This window comes from Melospiza georgiana, chromosome 9 (genome assembly GCF_028018845.1).
Source record: "Melospiza georgiana isolate bMelGeo1 chromosome 9, bMelGeo1.pri, whole genome shotgun sequence".
NCBI lineage: Eukaryota > Metazoa > Chordata > Aves > Passeriformes > Passerellidae > Melospiza > Melospiza georgiana.
Genome location: NC_080438.1, coordinates 13685222 through 13711698, shown reverse-complemented (window position 1 = coordinate 13711698; position 26477 = coordinate 13685222). Strand labels below are relative to the sequence as shown.

At 39.5% G+C, this 26477-nt stretch overlaps 1 protein-coding gene and 1 long non-coding RNA gene across 2 annotated transcripts in view; one reads left to right on the top strand and one right to left on the bottom strand.

Moving 5' to 3' along the window:
• Nucleotides 1–10534: 10534 nt before the first annotated feature.
• On the bottom strand, nt 10535–16937 carry LOC131086736 (uncharacterized). Its single transcript, XR_009114797.1, has 3 exons — nt 16833–16937; nt 15412–15498; nt 10535–10598 (listed from the first exon to the last, which is right to left on the bottom strand). It is a non-coding gene; the product is annotated as an uncharacterized LOC131086736 (long non-coding RNA).
• The window catches only part of SNX7 (sorting nexin 7), a 56259-nt gene continuing 43920 nt past the window's right edge, over nt 14139–26477 (top strand). The window contains exon 1 of the mRNA XM_058029903.1: nt 14139–14159. The gene's annotated coding sequence lies outside the window, so the exon portion shown is untranslated. The remainder of the gene's footprint in view (nt 14160–26477) is intronic.

Here is a 26477-nt window from a genome sequence, read left to right as displayed (position 1 = left end):
CCTATGATTCTCAAATAAATATTTATTGAATATAAGGTCACATGGCCAATAATTTGAGATTTGCTAGTGAAAGACCCTATTATCATCAGATGACAACATGCCTTAGAAAAATTTTGCTAGGGAGTGGAAAGGTACCTGTTCTATAACTATTGCTTGAAGTGACCCCTTGATTTGGAAATAGGATTTGTATTGAGATTTCAGCTCCCCCATCAAATATGGAGGGGGCAAGAAACAAAGAAATTTAACATACATCTCAAAGACGGACTTTTTCAGTTCTCTTTGTAACAGCAGTGGATAGATGAGATTTCACAGGGGTACAACCTTGTTTAATGTTTTAGGATCAGCTACTCTCCACTTCCACACTCTATCTGAAATATCAGAGTTGTCAGACTGAAAAAATGCCAAAACCCACTTCTTGCTTTGTCAGAGCAAACATACAGAGATGGCAGGCAGATAATTCCAGATTTTGGGGTTTTCTTCTACTCTGAGCACCTGCTGCTTAAGGTTTGCATGTTTTGCCTCCAACTTTCTGCAGTACTGTTGCACAACCCCCCCCAGCTGGTACCCCAGCCCATTGCTGAGCCCCTCACCTTTCCCTCTCCCTCTCCACAGGAGGATCTGCCCAGATAGTGATTCACTTCTGTATCAGAAACCACAGAAAGAGAAACAGCGCAAGACATGGCCACATCTGCTCTTTGTTAAAAAATACACTTAAAGTAACAATGCTGTAGGCAACAATAAACCATTTTAATCAACTAATGGAAAGAAACATCCTGTCAAGGACAGCTTTGATGATTTTCATTTTATAACCCATAAGCACTGGACAGTATTTTAGACCTGGGTTGAGGAGCTTTTTGTTTGAGTCTGAAGAGTTTGTCTGAGGATAAGGAGAAAAAAATAATATGTCAATCTCCACAGCATCTCTCTATATTTCTAATAAAAATATTCCTCATATCACATAAATATGAAAGGAATGATGGAATTCTGAACATTTATTAGCAAATAAATATAGGGCCTTTTTTAAAACAAATGCATATATGATGTCAAAGCCCTTTATTGTATGAGCTGTTCCTTTCCTAGAGTGCTGATTTCTCAGAGAAATGAGAACAAATTACGTAAAGCTGGGAAACGCAAACAGGACTTTGAATCAGCATCTTAGCTCATCCTTTTGTGGGTGACTCTCTGGCATGCAGATCCTGACCATAAACTTGTGCCAGTGCTTTAATCCTTACGTGTGACTAAAAAGTCAGTCTCTTATCCCCACTCTTGTCGGTTATACCTCTGTTATATCTTCCTCCCTTTTGAGGCATGGAAGAACACTCATAACCCTTCCAGAAATGAGAATTGCCTGTAAGCTACTGCTGTGTGAATTTGGGAAGCTACTGCTGTGTGAATTTGGGTAGTGGGTCCACTACAAGAGAGACAGGTCAGAAAACAATTTATATGCTATTCATATTGACCCATATATGTAGAAAAAAAAAAATTATTTCTTTAGTAGAGGCTACCTGTCAGTGTAAACAATCACAATTGCATTCACAATGAAAATACACCGATTTTGCACAACAAAAAAGCCTATTGGTACTTAGACTTCACAGTTCGCTACAGATTTCCTTAATTAAATGAATGTAACAAGTTGATTAGACTTGAGAAGCTCTGAGAAAAGTCAGATCCATTTATACTGAAAAGTAGGACTCAGAAATAAATTATTCACAGTTGATTAGACTAAGACAAGCATTTCTCAAACATTTCTCAATACTTCAGAAAAAGCGACATATTGAACTCTATTTTACTGTGAGGCTCAAAATGGCAATTAACAGTCCTAAGCTGCATATAAAAACCAGTATGAACCACGTTTACAAGAACATTGTGTGTGAATCAAATTACTTTATCTTTGGTTTGAAGAACTTGGAAATAATTGCCAATAAGTATTCATGTATAGGACCAGTTTTTTGAAACAAGTTATTTTAATTACTACTAGTGTCAGGAGTACGTGTAGGCAATTTTATTAGATTTAATGTGTTTAGTGAAGCTCCCTGAACTGTAGCTGGTTTATTTCTGTAGAGGATGAAATATTTAATATAACTTTATTATTCTTACTTTCTGATATTGTATTTATTTCTGAATGAAATCCCAGCATTTGATGCTTTCTTTGCATTCACAGAGAATACCAGGATGAAACACAGCAATGTATTTATCCTCCTTAACATCTGAACATCATGTAGACATGGCATTCTATAGACTCCACTTGTAAAATACATTCCTTTCAAGCTGCATTATTTAGAGCCTTTTCCATTTGTACCCACACCCGGACCCCAGCACAATGATGTGCGGAAGCTCTTCCATGAAAGAATGTGAAAAAAAAGAGAGAGAAAAGGTCCCTAAGATGGGAATATTACAGTCCTAAAAAAATTATATAAATCCTCAATGATTTTCATTTAGCAGCACTTTCACTTCTAGCAATATTTTTCTCAAACATGGAGTTCCTTGAACTTTCCCATCCAAATTACTAAGAAAATAAACAAATTATATCAGCAACTCTGTCTGTAAATAATGCTAAGAAGGTATTCAAGATATCCATACAGGTGAATGATAAAATCTTAGCATGTCTAACAGCCTTTCAAGTGATATAATTTGTGGGTTTGCTTGCGTTTGTGTTTTCCTTACCCACTGAGGCCACACAGCCAGGCCATTTCCAACGCTGCAGTGACAGTCCAGCTGCCCAGAGCAGCTTGCACAGCTCAGGACACTCCACTGCATCTGCCACAGCTGAGGGGTGGGCACAGGAACAGGCACTGAGGGGTCACAGGCACAGAGACAGGCACTGAGGGGTCACAGGCACAGGCACTAAGGGGTCACAGGCACTGAGGGGTCACAGGCACAGGCACTAAGGGGTCACAGGCACTGAGGGGTCACAGGCACAGAGACAGGCACTGAGGGGTCTCGGGCACAGAGACAGGCATTGAGGGGTCACAGGCACAGGCATTGAGGGGTCACAGGCACTGAGACAGGTACTGAGGGGTCACAGGCACAGGCACTGAGGGGTCACAGGCACTGAGGGGTCACAGGCACAATGCCACTGTCTCCTCCCTCGTCCAGGAGCAGACTCAGCCAGCTCTACACCACCAGGAGGGTTGAAGGAGTAAGACAATAAAAGTAAAACAACGTGGCACTTCGCCATCATCCATGTTGTTCATCACCCAAATCCAAAGGTAATATCCAGTGGTATTATCTTGAACGTGTCAGTCCCATGCGAAGGTTTACACACATCTGCAAACATTCATACTTCAAGGAACACAACAGTTATGCACTTTGCTGGTGTGATATAAATTAGCAGTTTCCCACTCTTCATTGCTACAATAAATCGACTCAGAAAGAACTGTTGGTATATACAACAACATCAAAGAGCCTGGAATAGAAATAGTGAATTGCAGTTATAAAAATAAATTCCTATAAAGAAGAGAGAAGTGAAAAGGAGACGAATGTTCTAATCTTACCTTCATCATAATCTTATTAGCATTTCTCAGTGAGTAGTTCAAGTATCAGTCTATACTCTTATGAATCTGTCTCATAAATATGTCAAGTGCAAAGTATAGTTATTTTAATAGTCTGTGTTGGTGGGCTATCATGGATTTAATTAAGAGACAACTAGTGTATGAAATATGACACAAAAGCACCAAACTAAATGGAGAAATGTTTTACTGCAGATTTAAATCAGGGACACAGAAGTAATGATGATCTGGCCTCACAAACCTACCTACATTTAATTAATGCAGACCAGCACAGACCTGGGAAAGAAAAAAAAAAAAAGAGGCATTAAAAATAATGATTTAAGCTATAATATGTTATTTATAAAGACATTTGCATTATCTCCAACAGCATTATGTTATTCATAAATGTGTGTCGGTTTGTGGCTCTTAAACTAATTTCCAAAAGCCAGAAATGCTTCTCCAATAAGAATTAGTAAAATACTACTTTCAGCTATATGTTTTTCCAAAATGAAGCCTTTATTAAGATTCGCGCCTTCCTTTGAAGGGTCTCAGAACACTCAAATCATTCTGTTACAAAATTGCCAGTATTCTTCTAAGGTTGCAATGAAAACTGCTATTTTCCATTCAAATCTGCTCTTTCTCCATCTTTCTCCATCTTTCTCCATCTATTCAAAAAATGAGGGCATGCTCAGCACTGTGAGTATGCAGGATTAGATGTTTGAGCACTGCACAATCCTTCCTGCTATCATTTTGGTGCACTGCTTTGACTTGATAGGAGATTTGGCAAGATACACTAGTTTTAAGAAGCAGTGCAAGTGCATATATTTTCACGTTTAAATTCCTTAAATTCCTACTTACGAGTTTAACACTATTTTAGAAAGAAAGAATCCAATAATTCCCTGAAACCATTCCAGTATCTTGAACTGATCTTGCAAAATCATTGACTGCCAACAACATCAGCTGCACTGAAGTTGAAAGCAAAGCTTACTATTGATTTGTAAAGGCACAGAAGCAGACTCTGACAATAAACAGTTCAGAATTCGCCTGTCTGGCTGTAAGAATTGATACCTGGGTCAACTACAGGAACCATATTTATACATGATTTTCATGTCTAGGACTTTGCTTTTTATTAACCTGATCCAACAGGTACTAGCTATTTCATGTTAACTTTTATCAATTCAAGTAGCTTCCAGTCATTTAGAATAGAATAACCTTTAATTGGTTGGTTGGTCTAACAGGCAGTTATAGTATTCAGTGATTTTATTAACCTTTTATTACTAGAGAAGAAAAAAGACAGTAGCCAGAAAGTATCATTAAGTGAACTCAGTCCTTACTTTTAGAAAACTTAGAGCTGTGGACTCTAGATGCTCTCTAAACACCATAATTTGGGCTGCCAGGAATGTAATAAAAACTGTAAAATGACACAAAAATGAAAGTACTTGGAAGAAATAAATTCATAACTAATTTTATTTTTTGGTGAAGAAAACATCAAAGGTTTGCAAACTCAGCCTGGAAGGCAAAAATGGATAAAAGGATAGAGCCTATAGTTTCAAAATATTTTTCTCTTTAATGAACAGTTGAAAATATCTATAAATCTCTTCCATTATCACTGTATTTAAAAAGCAGTCAAATCTTTTGTGCCTGACATATTTACAGTAAATCTATTATCATCTGTCATGTTTGCATAAATTGTCCAAAAGTTCATACTGTCTTGGCTGTCTTTCAGTATTCATTAGTACTGAAGTAATTTTTGGAGTAAATGAAGGGAAAAATGCCCAGAAATTGAGATAATGCATAGAAAGAATGAGACTTCATATAACTAACAGGAACAAAGAGAGCTTTTTTAAGCTAAATTCACAGAAATTTGTTTTTTTATTGAACTAACCAGTATATAAGTGTGTAATAAATAACCACAGACAATCAGGATGGAATTGTAAATAATATATGATAAGGTAGTAATATAGTCCCAAATAGGTATTTATATGGACACCTAACTTTTCAAATGGCTCTTGTCACAGGTCTGCTGTGAGCTGTCACCTGAATTTAGCATACCTTCGCACCTTCTCTGATTGTAAGAATTACTGTGCAAAAACACAATGTGAGTCCCAATCTTCCACCAGCTTCCTCAATTAAGAAGACAAATATAACAAAAATGGAGAGAACACTGACAAAGAGCTGCCATGGGGGTACAGCCTGAAACACAGGGCTGGCTGAAGCTCCTGTCTGAGGGGAGGCACTGCACAGCTGAGGGCCCCTGCCTTCCCATGGGACAGAGGATTGGGGTGCCTCCAGCCTCCAGAGCGTGTGCTGGCTTAGCCAACCGCTCCACACGGGATGTTCCCCAGTGTGTCCTGGCTCAGCCATCCGCTCCATCCTGGATGTTCCCAGCGTGTCCTGGCTTAGCCAACTGCTCCACACGGGATGTTCCTCAGTGTGTCCTGCCTTAGCCATCCGCTCCACCCAGGATGTCCCCAGCACCCATACCCTGCCTTGCAGTGCTTGGCTGTGCCGTGGGTGTTTGCAGGAGGCAGCAGAAGCATGGCCCCCTTCCCATCAGGGAGGAAGGAACAAAAACAGAGCTTTCAGCTTCTCAACAAACACTACCAAATTCAAGAGCTTCCTCTCAGGAATAATTAGAGGCACTTTGGGTGGCATTGTAACTGGAGCATCTAAACACCTTTTAGGTTCCCTGTAGCACAAGGTAGTGACTTGATAAAAAGGGCTGAAAATCAATGGCATAATCTTGCTGAGTTATTCAAGTAATAAAGAGGTGAATAGGTAAGGAATAGCTGGATTGCTTCACTGCAACCGAAGGAACAAGGAAACCCAGAGCTTTCTAGTCTAGACTCCCATGGAATCAAACCCAAAGATGTGCAGGAAGAAATTTCTGGTCTATACTCCACACAATGTGTTCATTGGATTTTAAAATAATAGGGCACTATATCTCTTTGCCTCAGGGCACAGTTGCTTGTGATTTCCATTAAAAGTCTTGTTGACAGCAGGGTTTGTTCAATGAAGTGTGAACATAACAATGGTTTTACAGAGTTTTACAAAGTAACTTACATTCACAGAAAGCTCCCCACACCTCTGTATCAAAAACAATTTGTAGAATTAAATATTTAACAAACAAGTTTGAGATCTACAGTGATTAAATTAGTGAGATAATTAGCAAGATATTTAAGGTTAATGCTTACAAGTAGGTTAATTATATCCTTTCCCAAATCTCTGTTTTCATTTCATTTGACACATGTTGCAATAAAAGTGAAAGTGAGGCCACACTTGCAGAGGTGGCAGGCAAGGCAGCATGTGTCACCAAAGGTGACTAAATGCACACTTCTGAGGGAATTTTTCTCCAATATACAGTCTTAGAGCCTTATGTTCTTCATGTCCCAGCAATTCTCCATCTTTTAGGGTGAATTTGTTCGAATAACACTTCAGATCTGTATAAAGAAATGTTTTCTGCAGGACTTAAGGGATTTCATAGCTTCAAGGCTTCATATAGCTCTCTAATGTTAATAACAAAAGTGACGGCGTTTAATGCTCTGTGCTGAATTCAATCTACTTGAACAGCTCCTGTGTACAAGACTGTAGACCCAAGGCAATGCAGAGAGCTGAAATTCCCTCTGACTGGATGTCAATGAGGTTACTTCACGTTTATTGTAATGAAAATAAGAACAGAATCTGCTACAATGATCAGCGGGATGGTTGTAGAGAATCAAGAAGGGAATCAGGTGCTTCAATAAAGTTTTAAAAAACTATTTAGCAGGTATTTGTGCAGAGGCAACAGAACATGCCATGTGGATTAACTTACATAAAGCTATTCTGAAAACATGCCAAGTCACTGTGGCCTTGGGCTCTGAGAATCCAGGGAGCACAGCCATGCATGCAGTGAGCTCAGCTGCAAGCTGATGCTGTTGAAGGAAAACATGGTGAAGTTTTCCAGTAGCAGAAGAAACATTTTTTAAGCATCTGACCACTGTTCCCTCTTCTTCCTGACAGAATACATTTGTTGTCTTCTCAGCACACCAGAGCCCAGGACAAAATTTCCCAAACTCTGATGGGACTAAAATCCCACATATGAGGATAAGCCTCAAAATTGCCACCTCTAAAACAAGGTAAGTCGAGAACCAGATATTGTCAAACATTACAACATTTGATATTCAGATCTTATTTAGACAGCACGTGATTTGCAACCACTACATCTGCCCCAGCACATTTTACAAGGTTTCCTCCTTGGTAAACATACAACATGTAGTCTGCTGAAGGCCTCTCAGTCCAGCCACCCTCCTCCAGGCACTGGAAGCCTCAGAAAGAGTTAATTTTTCATTCATTGCCAATTTTTGAGTCTTTAATCTGGAAAGACAGTTGCCTCTCCCATAGGGTCAGTGCTGCTGGGGGACCTGTTGTCACAAGCCATGGGATCTTGTCCTGCCCAGTCCCTCAGAGTGAGTGCTGTAGCCTGTCACTGCACAGCAAGGGGAGCTCCTGGAGAGGCTGAGATACTTCTCATTCAACACAACTCCAGTGCTCCCATCCCCTGGAATCACACCCATTCCTCCCCAGGAAGAGGGTGCTTTCTGGCTGCTAATGACACGTGCTTTCCCTCATGGGGCTCATGGCCCAGCCTTCCCCTGGGAGAAGCACAGGCCCAGCCTGGCCAGCTCCCCCATCCCTCCCCTCCGCTGTGGGGTCACAAAGCTGTAACTGGGAAAGCAAAGCACACTCGCCATGGCCCAGGGCAGGAGGGAAGCCAGGACTGTGGGGCACAACTGGATAAAATGGTTTGTGTAAAATTTTCTCCAGCTACCATTTTACTGAGCAAAAGGATGGATCTGGAAGTCTTATCCCTGTCTAGGGAGGATGTGTTTTCCTATACCTCTGCAGCTATAGGAACCAACCTTCTAAGCAAAAGGAGACACCCTGTAAACTAGAAGGAGCCACAGCAGTTGGTTCTTGGGTTCTGCATTCTAAGAAACTCACTGCACTATGTTGAAACTTTGTTTGCTGAATTTTTTAAGCTGCAAAATTTTATTCAGTGTGATTTTATTTGTTTGGTTTTTGGGGTTTTTTTTTGTTTGTTTGTTTTGGGGTTTTTTTGTTGTTGTTATATTGTAGTATGGTGCTGTTATTTGATATATTATTTTATCATTTTGCCATACCATTATAAAACATTAACATGCCCATGCCTGCTGGACACTGCTGATAAGGAGGCTCACAAGACAGGAGCTGGTTCAAATCAGTCTCTGTCCTTTTGAAAAATTAGTTGAAGTAATTTTACATTTTTACTTTCCCAAAGAGACCCTGCAGCTATTTCTCTCCCTTTCTTGTTTATGGTTCAAGTCACTGCAATGTAAACATATACTTCTCTATCCTACATTCCTACTGCTAGAGACAAGCCCTCACCTGCAGTATTTCAGGGGCAAGCACAGAGGTGAGGATGCTCTGGGCTGCCCTGCATTTTCACAAGTGACTACTGTGAGTATACACGCAAGTAGAGCAACTGATTTTTGAAAGGCAGTTAGATACCCAACCACTAATTGTGTGCACAATTACTGTGATTACACATGTAATCATGGTCATTGTGCTTTTAAATGATGCATGTGCTATTCTAAAAATCCACTGCTGTATTACTAAAATTAATGGGAGCTTTGCCATCAATTTAAACTGATGGAGGATCAAATGCTATGCATTGTGGCAATATCCAAGATATACTGAAGAGCAAATGCATTTTTTGCAACACAAATGCTAAATTCTCAGTATATTGAAACAGTAAAAGAGGGGTGGAGACATAGTTTTTTAGCATATGTAGGTATACATTCATTATGCATTCATTAATAAATTATAATTTTTGAATAGAGTTCTGGATTTGATTCAAACTACACTGACATTAAGAGAAAACCACAGCTTTGGATCAAGGCTTCTTCCTCTAATGTTTCCAATTAGCTCAGGTTATAGAGCTGTGCATGCACTTGTTCATGACAAAATCTTTGGCTTTTGACTACCTGGTCTTTCAAGAGTTAAACAGGATTTGCAGTGAAGATGCTGTGCAATACAGAAGGTATAGTGATATGTAGTATTTCACATCTAGTCTTTGTCCATGTTCTAACAATGTGCATTAAATGTGCTACTATTGTCTCTTTTTCCGATTAGTTTACAGCCCTGTAGTTCCAGCTGTTTTATTCTGAAACTCTAAAACCCTGTCACTAGGGAGTTCTGTGTAATTGCCCATAATATGCACCACATTATCCATTTCAGGAACTGTGCTGAAAGACAGCAGCAATAAGGGGTTTTCTAAAGGCAGTCTGGTTTACACTAATGGATCTAACAGGAAGGAAATGCAATTTGAAAGAAGCTGATGCATATGTTCTATTGTTGAATATAATGTTTGATTTAATTATTAACTGTCTGTGATGGAAAGTCAGATCCTGCTCAGTTCTGCTTACAGTTTGGTACTCTGCTACCAGTAAAAACAGACGAGATTCAGTCTTAGGATTTAAGAGTTCTTTGTAAAGTACTGACATTTAATTGTGCTCTTATAAAATATCTGCTGAGGAACTTCAATTGCACACTTCTTCCATGCAGACTGGCTTCCTTTTATCAAGCTAAATATACAATATAGAAGCCAACTCTCTTTCATTTTCCCTTGCATAAATCAGGAGATTCTCAAAGTTAACAATCTGCTGTAATTATTTAAATAAATATGATCCAAATTGAGTTCATATTCACTGCTGTTCATGACCCATTCATTTTTATTTTATTTTACTTTCATGTCATACACATAGCACTGCAGTCAATCTACTGTATCACCGAGAATGTTCACAATGGACCCAAGTGAATTTTTAGGAAGGAGTTAAAATGTGCTGGCATGACTATACCTATCCTTCTTTTATCAGGAACAGAGGATTTGGCAGCTCATTTCAGTCCAATTCTATAATTGGTGTTTTGTGATGTCTAGTAAATTGTTGCATTGTGTTACAAAGGTCCCTAATTCCATGGGTGGGTGTTAACATGCTGTAAGGAATGAATTCATTATGGAGAACTCTTACCTGAAATTCCATTATCCTTTCCTCACCATGGTGACTCCTATCAAACTCATTCATATAACGTAATCTGGAAAGAAATAGGTACTGATGCTAAAGCTGTATTTTCAGAGGAGCTTAAAGGTAAAAAAAAATCACCGCTCTTTTGCATGATTCAGACAAAAACAGTGGTTTAACACCACTAGTAAACAAAATAATTGAGCAACGCAATTTCAGTTTTGTATTTTGTATTTGTCTGATGAGATTATTATCTTTGAAACTATCTTAAACAGATGCTGAACTGGAACTGAAATTAAACAATAGTAATGATATTTGGAGTGCATCCAGAATGCAGCTTTTTTTAAGAATACCTTTCTACAAGTAGTGCACACAGCATTAGCTCTGTGGGATGCCCCTTACTTTGCAAGCTCCAAAGAGATTGGTTAATTTTGTCGGAGGGTAATAGAAAGAAATTAGGTTCCTAGGAAATACTCCACCATGCCTCAGATCCCTCACTGATTTTGACAGCTTAAGAAGAAGTAGAGACCCTGTCCCTGGCATATTTGCGTTCTTGGTGTCAGCCAGCGAACTTCAGGCAAAGAGTATGAAAGAGCCATTAGAGCAAAATCCATTTCACATTTATCTGAAGAGTTTTGCTTGTAATCTCTTTTCTGTTGTAAGAATCTGAGGAGATTTTCTGAAAGTCCCAAACATTTTGAATATTTTGTTTTAGAGAAATACCTAAGAGCTTTGGTATTTCAAAATACATCCAGGCACCTTTAGCCCATGGCTCCCACCAGCGCAGATTTCTGCTGGATCTTTCCTAGGTCAAGAACACCATAAAACCATTCATAGGCTATTGCAAGACTCCTGAAAAGGATTTCTTCTGAAAAGCCTTGCCAGAAACCAACAAATGCCAAGGTGTGCAGCCTCTTTTAAAAAGTTAATAACAAGCCCACAAAACAGGTATGAGCTGAGGTCAGCTCATTTTGCCTAAAGTTTTCCCTTAGTTTCACTGTTACTCCTACTCCCAATTAAAAGTTTATTGAAGCACTTTGCATACTCTAGTGTATTGAAGAAGCAATTGTTGGAGTGAAAAGGAAAACTGTCAGTTCTGAAAATAGCTTGGACTACTCATGTGTCATTCTCAGTGTATGCTGAAATATCCAGAAAAACGTGGCTCACACTGCGGATTGCATCAGATACCGACACATGTATAAGCAGCTCTCTCCCCACTTTCTCCTCCTGAGGCTCATTTTTACAAAACACATGGTTAGAACTAAGCTGTGCTTTCTGCCATTGGAGTAAACTACAATGGAGCAGAGCACAAAGGAAATTCATTCCCCATGCGTGTGTAGGATCTGTCTGTAGAGCGCAGTGTGAAAATTAAGGCAGACACGTGTAACCAACACACTGCAGGGGAGGGGGGAGACAGCCTGCTTCATTCTCTTCAATCTCATGACCAGACCTCAGGTGAAACTCTGGATGTGCCAAGTGTCAGATCATTTGCAGATGACAAACACAAGGCTCTTGCGCAGGTCCTGGGAGCTCATCCTCCTATCTCAGCCACACCAGAGCCCATCTGGTCTGAGCATCCCCAGTGCACCCCCAATGCACCTGTGTGACCAATCCACCCACTCATTCCTGCTTCCCTTCTCAACATGCAGCACCCTGCACTGTTCGTGCTTTGTCTCCATCCCAAAGTACCTCCCTGTGTTTGCTGGCTTAGGCATGTCCAAGAGGGGCAGTGAAAAGGGTCTCAGTGGCTACGCAGAACAGCAACGGAATAAGGGTGGAAATCATATTCACAGGGAGACAGAACTGAACTCACGCAGGTGTTCCTCCATGTCTGCTGTGACTCCTTCAGGCAGCAAAACAGGTGAGTTTGCTGCATGCTAATCAAGAAAAAACCATCTGAAATATGCATCTGCACATGAGCATCTGTGCAGAGTTTCTCCAAACCAGTTCTCAAGTGCATTTTTTTCCCTGTATGGGCCTCTTTTGTACTTTGTTGTGCCAAGAGGCTTATTTTGTATAGGTGGAGAGACCCCTACCCACCAGTCATCAGGGAGTGCTATTAATATGCAACATCTTGAATGCATGAGCTGAATGACAAGCTGGCAGTGTTTGAGAATGTGTGGTCCAAGTTTATGTCTCTCCCTGAAGAGGCGAAAAGCCCCTTCCCGAACTCTCTGCCAAACTGTGCAAGAGATGAAAGAAAAGAGAACGGGCAACCTATTTTTTTGCTTCTCTCTTCCTAATACCTTGACATTATAGTTTCCTTCCTGTGGCCACAGTTACTGTGAAGGGCCAATTTCAAATAGTTTGCTACTACTTTCAATGTTGAAACAGAACAGGACAGCATAGTTGTTAATTTTTTTTCTTAAATGCCTGTGGAAGAAATTGGAAACATTTATTATTCTTTTTATACAAAAATTGTCTTTTGGATTCATATGTCATTATCCTGTCTGAAATGTCCCAACAAAAGTGAGTTAAATTGAGGTCCTGAATTTTAGGCATTTTTGCACTTTGCTTTTGGTCACACAATGTCACTATGCAAGGCTCAACTCAGCGAGTTTTTAAGCCTGGAAAAACTTGCTGAGTGTTTTATGTGCCTGGGTAGCAAGAAAGGATACCAGCATGTCTCATTATGGATTAGCTACGGTTTGATCTAGGAAGAATAAATGGGTGTTTCATGTACTTCTCACCAAGAAGATGGGAAAGGATGCAGAGGGAAGAGGAGGAATCAGACTCTCACCATTCCTGGCCTCTGTACCAGCCTGTGGCTGTTCCAAGACATTCCGTGGGGCTCAGGAGCTGGACTTTGCTTGTGCAATTTAGCTGCATCCTCTGAGATGTTCATCTAGATCCTCCTGCACAAGAAATGTGCTGGATGCTGTTATGACATGACATGACATGACAGAACCATGCCATGGTTTGTTTGCAGCACTGGTGCACTAAACACATATCTTTGGCCTTCACCAGCTGTACAGCACTGGGATGATCAGAAAGAATTAGAGAAACAAAGGCCTATGGATTAAAACTTTGCTTCCGAGTCTTATGATAGAAAACCAGAAGTACTCAGACATGCCCACATGTATCCATGTAGTGTGGGAGCAATGTCTACCATGCTAGCAGAACTGAAACAAGCCCACCCCAGAGACCTTTCCTCCTCAGTGGGAGTACAGTCACTCCCACTGAGCCCATGGGGTCAAGCAAGAAGCTGGTTTTACAGTTCTCTGTGGCAGTGTGGAGTTAGGACCTGGTTTTGCCATACACGATCCCAGCTGGCTGGGGCCTCCCAAGCCACGAGCTCCAGACCAGCATCCCCCCAGCATCCTGGCTGGAGCCTGGCCTGATCAGCAAAGGGCTCCACCCCAGCCTCCAGGCAGAGCAGTAAGGGGAATAGCAAACTGGGCTTTTCAGACACCAGCTGTTTCCCTGGCATTGCTGCCTCCCTCTCTGCATGTGCCTTTGTCATTCCCTGAATCTCTGCCCACTGCACAACTCTTGGAATCAGTTAAAATGACTTTTGGGATATTTTCCTCTTGCCTTAAAGGACTCATGTGCTTTGTTTTTCCCTCAGTCACAGCAGAACACAGAAAATGGTCTACACGGAAAATGTGAAAGCTGGTTTCTATGTAAATGCAAGGTAATGTCAGCCAAATTAATTCGTTCATTCAACGTCTATAAATAATTTTGTATTCTGCGTTTACAAATTTATACTATTTCTTATAGGGAATCTATTTTCTGCATATTCAATTCATTTTTAACTGCTCCAACCATTTGTCACCATTCCATAAAACAGGTTCATTTACAAATTATGCTTATCAATCATAAGGGAAATTACCTTTTTTATTTCTTATTACGAGATTGAAGTTCCATCCCTTTTTGGTGAAGATTTTGTAGTATCTTACCAAAAATTTTCGATTCAGGGAGTGGGGGAAGGTAGGGAAGGTCAGACAAATGCTGCCAAAGGCTAGCTACAATTATCAGCTTGAGAAAAAAACAGTTACAGTTTGTAGAGTGACGTGGAACAAGTACAAATACATAATTTTATATTGTTATGACCTTCCTTAAAATTCATTAATACAAATTGGTTAAAATTTAAGTGAGTTATTAAGAACCCCATAAAACAGACAATCTATTAATGCAGAAGGAGCTAGCAACATTGATACTTTAAATCTAGGAAATATGGATTTTTATCAGCTTGCCCTCAGAATGAGTGAAGAAATTTTCCAGGATAAGAGACATCTGAGTGATTTAAACTTTAAGGCTGACATAACTCTGTTGTTGAGTGCATGTAACCTCCCCAAGATCACAGACAGGTGCTAGGCACAGGTCTTCCACAGAAGAGAAAATCAAAGCTTTGAATCATACATTCAAGGGTTTCTCACTGAGACACAAGTGAAATAATTTTAAACAAAATTCGGGATATTGAATAAACACCACAGCAGCACGGATGGTGGCAGCAGAAGCTGGAAGGGTACCTGGGCTGTTCACAGCTCTGGCCTTGGCTTTGCATAGTGCTGTGTCTGGGATTGGGGCAATTCCAGCTGTGCCAGAGCAGGTGTGGGAGTGTCCCCACAAGCAGATGGATAAGCCACCTCCTGTGTGAGCAGCACCAACCTCTGCCCACTGGAGAGGCCATGCCTGCAACGTCAAGCATCCTTTCTCCAGGCACACTGTGGTGTTTTCCAGCTACAACCCCTCTGTGTATGGCAAATATCCTTACAAACATCCTGTTCCTACTGTGAGTCATAGTGGCTTTACACCAGCAGGCAGCAGTGGAAAGAAAACAACTCAGAGTTAAAATGCACCATCTCAGCCTCCTGCTCCACTGCCCCCCAGAAAATACAACACACTTGGGGCTGTTTTAATGACATCTGATAGACTCCACTTACCCTCCTAAGAGTTTCCTCTGATGCCACTATAGTGAAGAATAACCTCTCCCTACATTGTCAGGAGGATTTCTTCAAAATAATAGAGATCTGAAAATAAAAGAATATTGATTTAGGCCATGTTGTCAATCACAGGAAAGAACAGTCCAACAGGTATAGCATAAAGGGAGTTTGTAACAAAATGTGCTTTTGTTTCTGAAGACCAGCAGATATATGTGGTTTTAATGTTGGTTGGATGGACTATAAATTTCCAAGCATTTCCTCTGAGACAAAGTATTTTGCTGGAGACAAGCAAGACAAGGAGAATTTCCACTGGACCAAAAAAAATTATTCAACTAACAACTTCATTAGCACCTTAGAAGGGCAACAGCAGGAAAATCTGAGCAACATGCTATGTAGCTGAACTTGGCAAGCATCTGGTAACTCTCACCTTGTGCAGGTCCCTCAGCCACTGCTGGCACTCATGTATTGCCCAGGTTCCTGATACCTGGCTGTCTTGAGGTGCTACTGACACAAAAGCCTCCACCATTTGGATCTTGCTGTGTTCCCCCTCATTCCCAGCAGGAAGGATGCTGCCAGCCTCAGGCATGCTGCTCCAGGCTGTGAGTAACCCCAGATCCTAGGGCCACCAGGCATTTGCTACTAAAATGCACAGGGAGGAAACCCAGGGTCTGACTGCACAGGCCTGCACAGACAGACCCGTGGCATGGGACACAGCCTTTATATTAAAGAGAGCTTCAAAGCTGCAAAAATATTAACAGACACCAAAAAATAGAAGCATAAAGGTCCTTTAATAGCCGTATGCTGCTCTTGCCATGAGCTCAAGCGCTTAGTGAGGAAGTGACCTTTACAAAATTATTGTTTATGATCTCTGTGTGTGTGCCAGTATAGGCACAAAGAGTATTCCAATTTATTTAAAAGGTTACATATCAAAACTGAATATGCAGTACAACTGTGTTATCACACTGTATAGCTTTTACACAGGAAATCCAATCCTTGAGTATGACTTCTAGGCACTGGGGCCAGATTTCTCTCTCACTATTCAAACTACAGATGAAGACGCAATATAACAAAATAATTTATTCATCCTACATTTCTTCTTTTTAAATTATCTAAAAATCACTGAGAAATTTCACCAAATAATTCCTGGCTTTAAAGTACTCACAAATTTCTTCCAATAAACAGTATTTTAGCTTGCAAAATATTTGAACATGGAATTCAAGGTACTCAATATCCTGGCAAGCCAAGGCTGATCATGCTGAAAAATTTGGTTGTCTCAGTTTCAGAACCTGATTCAATTTCTTTTGAGTTGTATGGTATCTCTTATGGTACCTTATGCATCATAAACAATCCCTCCCTCCCCTGCTGCTTGTTGGAGGCACTGGCTGTGCCTGATGAGGGAGACTGACTCAGCACTGCCTTACCTGCCCCAAGCTGGCTCCAGTAACTAGGTGGGAAGCCACTCTCCTGCTCCGAGGGAACACTTGTGTGTGTCTATTTCCTTGCTCCACCAGTAAGAAAGTGCCTTGAATCAGCCATAGGGAATACTCTGTTCAGCTGCCAAGGTGAAAGATGAAATCAGGATACGTTTAGCCCAGCAAAATAAGTGTTTACACTCCTGTGCACAACAATGGATGAAGCCACAAAATAAAAACTAAACTGAAATTTAAAATTGCGTTCTTAGACTGCCGTTATCGATGAGGACCTCTCCCCCCAGTGAGATTGGCAGCACAGGGGGTGCTGAGGCCAGTGCAAGCCTTGCTCAGGCTGCTCCCCTTGAGCACCCCTTGCCCTTGTTTGAGCTGGGTGAGCTCACCTTCCTGGGGTCCCATGGTCACCTGCAGGCTGCCAGCAGCGTCTCCTCTGAGCCTCCCCACACGTCACAGCTCTGGCCAGAACTGATCCTACTGCATCCATGGAGGGGTCAAGCATCCTTCCTGCTTCTCCTTCTTCCTAGGAACACAAAAATACCTGTGCCAAGCAGGCCCACACCCCATTCTCTCCTCTCACTTGCTGGTGTTGGTTTCTCCTCCTGATATGGAAGGCTTGCCAAACAATAATTTCTCTTGTGCCCCTTAGTAAGAATATTATTTTCACCTTCAGTTCTTCCTGCAAGTCACCGGGCTCTAGATAATGTTTAAACTGGATACACAATGAGAACAGTTCTATACAATAAACACCTTATTAGATCTAGGACTTCTTTTGTGAAGTCAGCTTCTAATTGAAACCACACATCCCATGTTGGAGCTCCAGTGACAGTCATTGCATGTATACCACTTTTTCTAAGCTACCCCAAACTATCAGCCATTGCAATTTATCATGACTCTCGTCTTCAATGGTTAAAAATCCAAACAACCACTTCCTTAAAGTTATTCTGCTTGGACATAGTCACTGAACTTGGCCGTGATCATGGCCTGACAGCACAAATGAGGAGAAACTGGCCTCTAAGATTCACTTCATGCTGAAGTACAAAGTTCAATATATTTTTTTAAAAATCCTCAAATGGAAATTGGAAATCTGCAGAATTTCTTATTTTATTGTTTATTCTCATTTGTTTCTGCTTCTTGATAAATCCTGTAACTCACAAGGTAAAGGTTTTCCAAAGTGTTCCATCCAGCTAAAACCTTCCTTCAAATACGCAGTCCCACAGAACAGATCACAAATATCAGGCAGCATGATGTAAAATCCAAATCTCACAATTAAATATATCACTAAAAAATTATTTTCTGCAAGTATATGAAATATCTAATTGAAAATTTGCTTTTTCAAATATTCATGAAAGGTAATTTCAAGTGCAAGTATGCTCGTAGAAAGCAAATTCACAAAGTCATAGGCACGATCAATTTGGAGTTAATTTTTGAATTTAAATGAATATTCATAGACATTTTCAACTATTCGTTTAACTTCAATACAGACTCATCAGCACTCATTTGCACCTAGTTTTTATTAGTGCAAATCAGGATTAAAAACACTGAAATCAAAAGTTGAGCATGTCTGAAAAATCCTTTAAAATCACAATTAAATCAGCCTTTCTTATCTTCAGAATGGTATAAATCTAGCTTTCTTTTTCTAGCTTCCTTTTCTATCAAAATTTGAGAATGATTTGTTAACTTTTGAAGTTATTGTTCTGCTGTCAGCTAAAGCTATTTATATGCTTTGATACTAAACATTCCTTTACATAATGGTGTCTCTTCCTCCCAATTCCTTAAAAATTAGTCATCTGCAATACTTTTTTTTCCACCTTTCCTAGGATTCAGTTTAAATGAAGTTTATAAAACTCTCATAAAATTTTCTATTTCAAGCTGATTTCAAATGCTACCAAGTTGAATATTAAAAATTCTTCCACTTAAAAAAAAAATTGACAATATCAAGAAAACAGAGGATTATATTTTAGGCAGAAAACCTAAGCAATGGGAGGTCAATGAATTATTGAACAATTTTCCTAGAGAGCAGCAATAGTCATGCTTAGGTTACCTACATGCTTTGTGTTCTCATGTGACTGAAGAACTAATGGGATATGATAATACAGTAAAATTGCATTGTTTGAAAAGCTTTAGTCATGAAACTTTTTTTTTTTTCACATCTTATGATTTATTCTTTCTCAGTTTGATTAAAACTCAGCAATTCCTTATTTTATATGTCTTCAATTTTATCTCGAAATGCTGGGATGACCCTGCAGCTGTTTAGAAAGATGGGACTATATTAAAGGTCATATTTTCAAAGATATTCTAGGTAAGTTAGAAGTGTAAAGGTCTATTGTCCTTTAAGATTCAAAATGTCCTAGTCTCTTCTAGAAAGGGCATAAATCTGTGACTATTTGGTTCTTTTGACCGTCTCCCTAACGTTCCTTGATCAGAGCAATGCACAATGACACACACTGAGTTGCATCACAACAGCTAACAAATTACATTAGAGCTAATTGAGTTTGTGCTCTATGATATCAAACATAAGCCTTTGCAGAAAATCCAACAATGAACCTGATGCCCATCATTCTTGAAGACTAACCAATCCTTTCTTCCTCCTTTCTCCTGGAAAGATGAAGAACAGATGTAGAACAACATCTCTTAAGAATGTTATGGCACTTTCTGGATGTCACAAATGCAATATTTGCAGTTATTGTTTGCATTTATATGGAGATAATTACTTCACTACAAAATAATTTTCTGGGAAGTATTTGCAACAAACGACAAATCTAAAAAAAAAGAAAAAGAAAAAGAAAACAGGCTTCCCCTCCCCTTTTATTTTTGAACCATTTTTCTTATATTATCCTAACATCTAAAATCAATATTTTTCCTTCTACTTATTTTCTTCCGAATCCAGCTTCTGGGCATGTTTTATACAAGGCAAAGTGAAAGGCTTAGCTTTGAAGTCACAGAAAATTCACTGGCCAAGTGTATCAACAATTCATGGAAATACATGTGAAGGCATAGAGCAGAGAACTGGTACAGATCAGAGAAACTAGCCAAGCTGCTGCATCAGTTCAGCTTCATTTATTCAAAGGAACTGACAAGATACTCTGTATTGGAGTCTCGGATATATTACTTACAGAACAACAGGTCAAACCTTATGAGAAATTTCTGGTGCTGCCTTTTGAGGATGCAAATGTCTTACTGCAGGAGGATCATCTAACTCCCCTTAGACAAGACATTCTCGTTCCATCCTCTTCACCTTTATTTCTTAGAGAATATTCACTCTTCTGCAATTATCAGTAATTTTCTACAGTTCTGAAAATACAAACAAAACATGACATTTCCTTAAATCCTTTCCTATTATTAGAATACTGAGACGGTCAATGCTAATTGATTAGCTAAGATATGTCTTAGTGGAGGAAACTGGTTTAACACAGGTTTTAATTTCAATTGCAGAATTCTGCAGTATTCTTCCCCATTCAGCAGAAAGAATTTTCTTCCTTGCTCTCTTTGCTTTCTTATTCACCCCACAGTCATTTATTCAACTCTGTGGTTGTAAAGATTGCAGTAGCTGTTAGTCTACATGAAGAAACTGTTATAGGCACACCAAATAGATGATATGCAAATATACTATTGTGATTCATATGTTTCTTTAGGCTAATTTATATTTTAATGAATTTGGTCATTGGGAACTGAAGTACTTTAGCTTCAGAAATAGAGCTTGTTGAAAAGCTTTCACTGAAATACATAAATTTCAAGCATGTTTTCAGCCAGCTCAAATCATTGTTGAGATCCTTTATTTAGTGAACCAACACTCCAATAAATAAGACAGAGATACAACTTGTGTATAATAATCCATAATTTGATATATGAGAGATAGGGATAGCAGAGAAAGCCATGCCCACTGGGACAAGCTATTTCTGAGGTACAACACAGTTATAAACCACAATCTGAAAATTACTCTATAATCACTTTGCCACTGTTTTGTTGCAGGCGTAGCTTCTTTCAGGAGATAATTCAAAGTAATTTGAAAGATGCCATCAAGATTGAATAGACAAGTTCGAGTCATAATTGGGAAACACAGGAGTGGCTCACGTGCCAGACAGGCAGGACTAGGCTGATGGGAGCACTCATAAGGTGGAAGTGGTCAGTGTTGCAGCCTTGGGCCACTAGAGCTGATCTGAGGAAGATCACCCACACCAAAACTCCCACACTTCTGAAAGAACTGTAAAACCAGCAAAGTTCTGACGTCAGCATGCAACACAGAATTTTGGTGGGAAAATCCAAAGTTCAGGTTGGTGAAGAGAATTCAGGCATTAATGAAACTGCTTTGGGAAGGGGTGCAAGCCTTACCCACACTGGGTGTCACACTGACTAGCCACTGCCTTCTGAATTCATATTGAAGCTTTAAGGCATGTATTTTCCCTGCAAAAAAAAAGCATTGAATTTGAATTTTACCTAGGCTGGATACAGTCCAACATCTGAAAAATCTAGACTTCCATTGTTAACACTCAGCTACAGGAAATTTGAGCTTTTAAAGAAGCTCCTTGCACAACGGACATTTTGGAGCTCTGGCTCATTAGCTGTGGATTACTGAGCTCACTGCTGCTGGAAAGCCTGTGCTGTCATGGTCAAGCCAGAGTCATCCGTGGTGGCCACTGTTGGCTCTTTAAATAGATTACTTGAGTTTGGATGGAAAGAATATGCAGATCTAAGATCACAATCAGGAGGACAGGGAAAGACGGAATGAGATTAAGAGAGATATCACTAGAAAACCTCACATGCTGAAAACAATGGCAGTAAAATCACAATGACAGAACAATCATTTATGTCATACCAGTTTGAGAGAACATCGATTTAAAAGGTGTAATCAGATACATTTATTGCAAGGACTAAAAAAATATGGAAACTGTGAAAGTGAATACAAATACATCCTTTGCTGTATTTTAAACCAGCAGCATAGCTTTACCCAATTAGAATGAAATCCATCTTATAAGAAATATCTAATTAGATATGGTAAACTTATTTTATTTTAAAAGAAAGACATTGATGACTCCTAATTATACACATACATGTTCTCTAAGTAAATTACTCATTGTCTGAGGCATTACGCCCAACATGTCCTTATACAACAGTGGCATCTAGTGGCCAGCGGCCAGGCTCTGCTCCAGCTGCAAGAGGGAGACGGTCAAACGCAGGAGTAATGATAAACACCGCCGGGGGTTTTGTTTGTTTAATAGATCGCATTATTTCAGATAACGAAATACTATATGGATTATTATGCTCATGTTAATTACAGGCCCTTTAGCATCCTAGCAGAAGGCACGAACCGATTGATACTTGGACATTGGGAGAGGAAAGGGAAAGCCCGTCCACTGCCCGTCCAATGGACACTAGGGCTGTGCCAGGTGCTTTCTGCCATGCTAGCAACACCGACACATGTAGTCTCTTCCTGTACCTCCAGAATTGTTCCCTGTAGCCCATTTGGTCCAGGTTTATCATTCAAGTTGGAGAATTGTTGCCGTCAACTGGGCGTTGAGCAGGGAGCGGGTGCGGCGGCCCCGCAGCAGCCCCGGCAGCAGCGCAGCCCCGAGCCGGCCCCGCATCCATCCCCGCATGGAGCTGCTCTGCTCCTGCCAGCGCCTCGGCTGCAGCCGGGAAAGCGTCTGCAAGCCCCTCTGCTTCCCCTGAGCCACCCAACAGCAGCATGTGCTGCCTCTGATTGCAGCACTAGGGATAAAACACCCAGTGGAATAAATAATTACATTTTACAGACCTGCATCCTGGAAGTATCTGTAATTAATGAGAAACAGAAAAAAATGATGTGATGACAACGTGTTCTAAAAGCAATGCATCACCACGACCCTGACTAACTTGCCATCAGCTGAGCGCTGCATTTACCAGTAAATCTCATTTTATGAAAAATAGGAACTTTATATTCTAGAACTAGCTGTATGTTCTGGATAAAAACATTGTGAGTATACACTCTTGCTATAGATGACAACCACAGGCATCAGTGAAAGCCGTGTTTTAAAAAGTATATGCCTCTGAGATCCAATACTGATCTTATTGGTCAGACATGCAAACCCAAATAGTATTTCTCACTCCTCATTGTAACAGGCTACTCCTATTCCCAGAAAAGCCTTGGGGCTTGATACCAGAAGTCCTGAAACATGAGACATCATACAATTGTCAGACTGGCAAGCTGTGATCTTGGTTATCTGTGATAACCAAATAAAATTCAGATTCCACCTCAACTCACAGGAATGCAGTACTATTTTTGAGAGTCTATAAACTCAAACATATTTCTGGCAGATTTGAGCCCTTATTTCTTAACAAATAAACATCATAATTGAGATCATTAAATAAATTTGGAGTGTCTTTTTTTTTGTGTGTTCTCAAAAAAATATATATCACAATACATTAAACACGGATTTTCAGCATCATCCACTTATTACAACTAGTATCATCTTATATTTAATTTCTCCTGATCAATGACATTATGGAAAGTCAGAATATCTTGTAGAAATCAGCTGCTTTGTCCAGTTTTTTTGGAGGTAAAAGACAAGTCAAGGATTTCATGCACCAAACCTGATCTCTAACCAGTCTGGGATTTTCCCAATTCCCTGCTGCTGGGTCCCACTTACCCGGCTTTTCCTCTCAATCCAGCCATCCTGCGAAGGGCTGCACTAAGTCAGCATTCTTTGACTGGATTGTTCCAGTGATCAATAGAGAAAGGACAATGATTTATTTATAAAGCAGCAATGCAGCACTGCAAGAATTAGTTCTCTTCTGGAAACGTTTCCCATTTTGCACATTTCCTACATAAAAGAATGCACAATAAACTTCAGCATGAATTGCACTGCAAACCACATTTTAACTGCACTCCTTCATTTGCTTCTTTTTAGGAAGTATTGTGTGGTTTTGTTGTTTGGCTGGTGGGTTTTTTGGGGGATGGCGTAGGAGTGTGTATTTATTTATTTATTGATTTATTTAAAGCTTGTTGTGTATTGATTTAGCAAGGAACAGGTAATAGCCATATCAATTTTCTCACAGTGAGATGTATTGGTAGAAAAACAATTTTATAACTAAACAGAAATGACTGATCTATTGGCTAGTATGAGCTATTCTATTATAAATAGATTATAGAGCTGATTTATATAAATAACTTAAGCAAGGTCTGTATTTTAGATATGCTTCAACTAACATAGGCAGTATTGTTAAAAGCAAAAGGGCCACAGCAGCAGTATAACATAACTAGAAGCTGATATTTTGCATAGGAAATGGGATATATGTCTCTGAGTTCCTTATTATGCTGATTATTACATTTGGGAGAAATAACATTGAGTATTATTATGGCAGCTTGAGAAATAACAATATATCTGAATCTGCAAAAAATACAGCTTGTAACAATCTGGGCATACACTCAGTGTTTCAGAAAAAGTAAATGTGATAGAAAGTATGTTTTATATCTTCAAGAAGAGATTTCCCCCCCACACCCTCATTTTGGGTTGTATGTTTCTTCATAATCATCATTTTGCAATCTAATGTCAGAATGAAGCACAAAAGAGAATTTTTTTCCAACAATTGGAATTGCCATGGCAACACCCCAGATCTCAGATAAAGTTTGGTCCTGTACTGATAGTCACATTAGCATTTGTTTTTGTGCTAAGTGCAATACTGCATGTGAAAAGCACCTCAGTCTCTCTAGTTATGTATAAGAAGATGTAATTTGATTATTTCAGAAATGTGAAATATAAAATTTTGAAAGCTCCACAGAAAGCTTCACCCTTAAAATCATGTTTTTGAAATGACACAAATCATCAGAAGAAAATTAGGTACGGCTATCAATATTAAATGCAGTTGTTTGCATCTCCAGTCTCACTTATGCTGAATCTGAGTAACTGTCCACTGTCCCCTTTCCAGCAGCTCTTAAGTTTCCCAAACATATTGATCTTGTCTTTGAATTCACATACATATATAAAGAGACTGATGAATTTAAGCAACACCTACTGAAGAATCAAAGGAGACTATTTTTACCAGACATATTTATAATTGCCTTACACTACTGCAAAAAATCAGCTGATGATAAAGACAGACATTTCTTTTCTGACACACAAAAATCCTATCCAAACTATAAGGCAACTAAAAACCCTGAAATTACAAATATTCTATGCTGGCAAATCTACATGTCTATAAAATATATACATGTGAAAACATTTAGGATGTATTCAGGAGGCTTTTGTTCTGTATCATTAATCTGCAGGTTTGTAGAACAACCTATCAGAAACAAAACACAGAGGGACAGCCATGACCATTTGAGCTGAAATCTGATTCCTCCCCAAGCAGAAAACAAAACCAGGATATAGTGTCTATCATGGTAGCATACAGTTCAGATTTCAATCACTGTTTTTTTCAAATACTGTAGAGCCAAATGCTGTGTTTCAAAAAAACATATTAGAAATATCTAGGAGATAACCATAATTGCTCCCAAATAAACTGCCTAACAAATAGAGTGCCAAATCACTTATTATAAATTTTAACAGTTCTGATGACAAAATAAATAGTAGATGCAAGATGGGACTGAAATTCTGTTGCAATAATAAGCTTTGAGTGTAAATCATTGGGGAAATATCATTAACAATTTTCTAAAAAAGCAATTCAAGTATGTGGTTTTGGGATACTCAAGCAGGTACCACATATTCTGTAATAAATACAGCAAAGAATGTACTACACAACATTCCCAGCTGGAGAGAGTAACTCAAATTCAAGATCTGTGTCTCCTTTCTCTTTAAGGGACAGAGAGGTAAACAGCATTGGCTAGGAAAGGATCTTTCAGAAGCCTGACATTAAACAAAGCAGTCATGGCTGTCATTGGAAAGACCCTAAATTCTAACATTTTATGAGTATACAGGGTCTGCCTGAAATACATGCTGGTGTTTGAAGTGTTACTAGTCTCCTGTTCATATTATAGATACAACTTCATGGATCCAGGATGACAAGCTTACCTCCTCAAATGAAAAACCTGACAAGCTGCAAACTGTATTTAAGGGCAGAACAAGCTAATGACCAAAGCATGAAGCTATGAAAATAAAAAAGCCTGGGACCAGATGCTGCTGGCTATGGTGGGGCTCAGTTTCTAAGCACTCAGAAGAACTTTTAAATCCCTCTTTACTTGCCCCAAGTGTACATTATTCTTTACTGGTTATCTCAATACCTTCACTCAACAGCATCCCACCATGACACACAAGCCCTTAGAGCAAGGTGAAGATTCCTGCACCACTTTTGAGATCAAGAACCTCCACAGCTGCAAACTCCTTGGCAGATAAATTTTGCATGTCCTGGATGAGGTTCTGAGAAGCCAGGAACACATGCTGCATCAAAGTCAACTTAAATGTGATTCCTTTTTAGTATTTACTGTGGGATACTAGGAAAGAGAAAGGAATATTATGCTACAATTCCTCAACACTGATTAACTTTTTTCTTTATCCTATTAATGTCTATCCTGCAGAACAGGCTGTGAACTTTACAATCTTTATTTGGGTTTACCCCTGCTTTAATGCACAAATTCTAAATTAAGAGATCTTTGTTAGGGAATAGGCAAAGCATCCTGTTAATGCACATCATATTGCACTCTCCTAAGCAAAATGTTTGCTTTGT